Source organism: Camelus ferus, chromosome 23, assembly GCF_009834535.1.
Source record: "Camelus ferus isolate YT-003-E chromosome 23, BCGSAC_Cfer_1.0, whole genome shotgun sequence".
Classification (NCBI taxonomy): domain Eukaryota; kingdom Metazoa; phylum Chordata; class Mammalia; order Artiodactyla; family Camelidae; genus Camelus; species Camelus ferus.
In genome coordinates, this window is record NC_045718.1 from 14658337 (window position 1) to 14663758 (window position 5422).

The following is a 5422-nucleotide window of genomic DNA, read 5'->3' on the forward strand; positions in this document are numbered from 1 at the left end:
ACTTCACTGCATTTCTCATTCTCCTTGTCACTGCCACACCTTTTGTCCTTCTGGCTGTCTCAGCCCTGGGCCTCCTACCCTGTTCAGCCTTCCTGGGGACCAAAGCCCAGGGTCAGAGAGGAGAACTGTGAAAGCACATCCCCGCAGCAGCCTCCGCTCCCGAGTTCTGAGAGCTTTCCCAGGCATGCCCTGGAAAGGAAACCAGGGCGGGAGGAATGAGTTTCCCTAAAAATATATTTAGATTTCCCAGTGGAGGGATGAGTGGGAGGGTGGAAGACGGGACCATGAACTACACTGGACATTCAGCTCCACTCTGAACCCGAGATGCAGAGGCTCCTACTGGAAAAAAACCTGCCTGGAAAAGAATGGGAAAGAGAAAGAATTCTTCTACCCACAAATAAATCTCCAGGGACAGTCCTAGGCCACAGAGATTAATTATATTATTATTTGTGATAATAATATACTTCATAGAATAGTCTAAAATATTTTTACTGATTTCATTCTGCTCATCAGCGTGACCTCATTTGTCTGGGGCCATGAGGCTGGACAGAGACGAGCTCCGTGTCATTAAGTGAGAACTGGGAGCAAGAGCAGCTAAGTGACATGCCCAAGTCAAGACCAGAACCTGAGTGCCCTGCCTCTCCACCTCAGATCGATTACGTCGTTTCCTTGTCACAATGTGGGGGTCTCCGCTGGGAGGCTGTGATTTTCACTTGCTGCGTTAAAATCGTAGTAAGATTGCCTGGGGATGGACAGGTTTCCCTGACAGGGGATTCCTACTTCTTTTCAGTGGCAGGTCCTTCCTGGGCCCACCTGTGTTCTCTTCCTTTAGGGAGCAGTACCCCCTCCGAATGAAGGACAGCACACAGCTACCATCACTGCACACCCACTGTGGGTCGGGACTGCACCAGGAATTCATGTGAATTATCCTACTGAATTCTCCCAGTAACTCTGGGTAGAGGGCTCTGCTCACTCTTATTTCTCAGATGAGGTGATGGGATCCAAGAAGTCAACCTTCCCTAGGTCACATAGCTAGTAATGGGCAAGAGCCAAGATTTAAACCCAGGACCTCCTGGACTCTAGAGGAAATGCCTTTAACTATGAATGATGTACCACAGACAAGAAAGTGGATGCCCACAGAGTGTGGTTTGCCAGAACTAGAGCCCAGGTATTCTGGCTTCCAGATCAGAGCTGTCCCCTTGGCCCATCCCAGGTCACCAGCAGCTTCCTCCTTCAGTTTCATAATTTTATCCCCTGCTGCCTGCCATGTCAGATGATCTGTTTCAGCCTAGAAAGCCCCTTTCAGTCTATAAAGAAACTGCTTGGGGCGAGGGGTAGAGCGCGTAGCAGCGGTAGAGCGTGTGCTTAGCATGCACGAGGTCCTGGGTTCAATCCCCGGTACCTCCATTAAAAAAATAAAATAAAAAGTTTTTTTAAAAAAGAAAGAATAGAAACTACTTGCATTAAAAACAAATCCCTCAAACTCAAGCAAACAAACAATTCCTCAAATAATTAATGAGATCTCTGAGCCATGCTCCTGTAAGTGTCCTCATAGATGCCTGCTATGTTCAACTCACGTGGTCTCCCAGGCCCATCCCCATCCCCAAACCCTATTGCGTTTGAACCAGGTCAGAGAAGTACCCAGAGCAGAAGTGGTCCTCAGCACCCAGCTGGAGTTTTGGTTTGGCCCCCAGACGCTCAGAACTCAGTATGATACAGAAGAGACAAGTCCCCTAGCTCCAGCACTGGGCCCACTAACCTACATCTCACTGGCCACCATTGCTTGGACTGGGGCCATTAACTGCTCAGGCCTCCAGTCTCTGGGGACCTCGGTCCAGAGGGCGAACAAGCCGCACCTGCTTGGTGAGACCTGGATGGGGGTGCAGTGGGGGGCAGAGTAGCACTGAGCGAGCCTTCTGCAGACCGTGTCTGAGAAACCCTCTCTCATAACAAAACAAACCAACAAAAAATCCTGATCGGTGGACTCCTGCAGTGGCTGATTGCAAGCCACCAATGGATTTAGCGTTCCTGAACATTGAAGCCTTATCTCCCGTGGCATGGGCTGGCTCCAGCACACCATTGCCTCCTCCTGTGCTGCCCACCCTTGGCTCCCAGATGTCCTTGGTGCAGGGGCAGTTGTTAATTCTGTCTCAGTCTCTGGCAGGTGTCTGACAAACAGTCTAGGAAAACCGAGTCCCAGACAGTACATCTCCCCAAGCTCCCAGGTTCCAGCCACAGGGGAAAGAAGCAAACAGTGTAAAGCCTTGATGTCTAAAAGGGCTTTTCCTTCCGAGGAGTTCAAAGCAGTTGCGGCGTCTGATCTTACCTTATCCTCCCAACACCCTCGGAAAGTGGAGAGACAGCAGGAATGATCTGGGCATCCCTTCCTGAAAGATGGGGACACTGAGGCCCAGAGAGCTTAGCCTGGTCGAGGCCACCAGCACTTGGGAGCAGAGGCTAGAATGGGGAGCTCAAGTTCGCCTCCCATTCTGAATCCCACAGCCCTCCCCGCCCCCGCTCTGCCTCCTCATGACCCCGGAGCAGGAGGCGGATGGGGATGGAGAAGCAGGTCTCCCTGTGGTTTTCCCAGACAGAACCCAGGTCTCTACTTCCCAGCTCTCCCAGTCTCAGACCACACACCCTTAGCGCCTCCAGGGGAGCTGGCCCGACAGGCTTCCCTTGGGGCTGCGCCAGCTCTGTCTCCGCTCATTAGCAGGTCTGTTTCCAGGTGGATCCACTGTGGGGTCATTAAAGCAATAAACAAGTTCCCGATTGTCGGTGGGCTGGACCTGGCACCCACTGATCCTTGCATTGTGCGGAGTTCCAGCGGGCCCACACAGCCCCCGAAACAATGCCTCACTTCCTCCCAGGAAGCCGCAGATCCGAGCCAGTCTCCTGGGCTCGCCCACGTGCTCTGGCCAAGCCATTGTCTTCAAGTCGGACAGGTCCAGCCATTCCCATGACCAGGGTAATTGCATCCTCTTTGCCGTCCAAAAGGAGGAGGAGGACAAGGGGCTGGGGGCAAAGAGCCATAGTTCCCCTAAGGATGCTGCTGCCCAAGCCCCCACAGTCCCTGACAGGAGGTCTGTGGTCCCCGCTGCCCACCGAGATTCCATGCATCAGACTCTCCCTGGAACAGGGGTGCAAAGAAGATGCAGAAACAAATGCAGGGCTGGAGCCCTAACCAAGCCTCTCAGTCCTCCCGGCACCCTTTTTCTGTGTTTAGCTAGGATTGTTCCCTATGTCCCCAAATATATATATCCCTGGTGTCGGGGTGAGGATGGGATGGAGTGGTGGCAGGGCGCACGAATAATGTGAGCAAAAAGGTCACCCAGCTTGCAGAGGCATTCGCCTGGTGGGGAGCACTCTGGCCGCCTCACGGTGTCCTTTCTCGAGGGATTCTAACAGGTCATGAGGGAGGCCCTAAGCCACAATCACTGCCAAGCTGGATTTCTTTCTTTTAAACAGCTCTCTTTGAGATTTCTTAGGTGGAATGATGTCTTAGGGACAGGAGAGGACCTGGAACAGAGGCAGCTTGGATCTGAGAAGAGGATGAGACGCGGGTGGGGAAGAGACCAAGAAGCCGAGGCCGGGTCTGTGGAACGCCTGGCCCTGGTGGTCCACAGGATTAGAACGGTTGCAGGCTGGAGGCAAAGGTGCCAGAGACTCTGTGTGCAGTCTCTCACCCTTGCCAAGACCCAGCAAGAGCTGGTGAGGCTGATGTGTTTAGTCGAGGGCCAACCCTGCATCAGCTGAGCACAATTTGCTAAGACTGCTCAGCTCTGGCCCCAGGCCCTTACCTGGGGAAACAGACAGCTTATCCTCAAAGCCAGCGGGTTGGAGGCACAGAAGGTTCTGGATTGTGGTGGCTGATGAAGAGAGGCCTGGCTGGGGTGGCAGGTGGGGCGGACATGCTGGGAGAGAGACCTTTCACAGAGAAAGGAGCCCCTGCTGTGGGACGGCTTTGAAGTAACGATGCTGGAAATACGCTGGAGGGGGATGGGAAGATGGAGACAGACCAGCATCAAACCCCACTCCTTCAATGTAGGGTGTGGCCAACATTGCCCTTTTTTCTTTTTAAATTAACTTTATCGAGGTGTAATTTACTTAAAGTAAAACACGGTTTTTAAGTGTGCACTTCGATGCATTTTGACAAGTTCATAAACCTATGTAACCACCGCCACAATCAAGGTGTAGGACATCTCCGTCATCCCCAGAAGGCTCCCTCGTGCCCCTGTGCAGCCAGCCTCCCTCCAAGACTGGCCCCAGGCAACCGTTGATCTGTTTTCTGTCACCAGAGACTAAGTTTTGCAAATTCAAGATTTTCATATAAACAGAACCGTAGCGTATGGACTCTTGTGTCTGGCTTCACCCAGTTGTTGCGTGTACCTGTGGTTTTTTTTCTTTTCATCGCTGAAGAGTGTTCCATTCTGTAACTTCACCACAATTTATTTATCCATCCTTATTCATGGACAGCTAGACGATTTCCACTTTGGGGCTGTTATGACTAAGACTTCCTTCAGTGTTAGTATAAAAGTCTTTGTGGACGTATATTTTCATTTCTCTTGGGTATTTATCTAGTAGGGAAATTGTTAGGTCATATGGTAAGTGTATGTTACTTTTATAAGAAATCACCAAACTCTTTTCCAAAGTGGTTGGAGCATTTTATGCACCCACCATCAATACACAAACGTTCCAGTTGCTCTGCATCCTTGCTTATTCTTGGTGTTGTCCACCTTTATTTTTTAGCCATTCCAGTGGGAGTCTAATGAAATCTCATTGCAGTTTTAATTTGCATTTCCTTGATAACTAATGATATTAAATGTGTCTTATTGGCCATTCATTGATTTTCTTCAGTGAAGTGATTGTTCACATCTTTTGTCCATTTTAAAAAATTTAGGGGCGGCAGGAGGGTATAGCTCAGTGGTACAGTGTGTGCATAGCATGCTGGAGGTCCTGGGTTCAATCCCCAGTACCTCCATTAAACAAAGAAACAAACAAATAAACAAACAAACAAGCCTAATTACCTCAACCCAAATTGGGCAGCTTGTCTTATTGAAATGTCAGAGTTCTTTATATATTCTGAGCACAAGTTTATTGTTAATAATTTCTCCCAGGCTGCGGCCTGTAACTTCCTTTTTTTTTTTTTCCCTAAAGTGTTCTTTGAAGAGCAGAAGTTTCTAACTTCAATGGAGTCAATGTTATTGTTTCTTTTTTGGTGTCCTTCCTTAGAAATCTTTAGTAACTCCTAGTTCACAAAGATTTGCTCTTATGTTTTCTTTTAGAATTTTTATCATTTCTGATTTTATGTCTAGATCTGTGCTCCATTTCTACTTTATTTTTGTATATATTATGAGGTTGTGGTCAAGGCATATTTTTTTTCCATAAGACTATAGCATTGTTCGAGTTTTATTTATTGGAA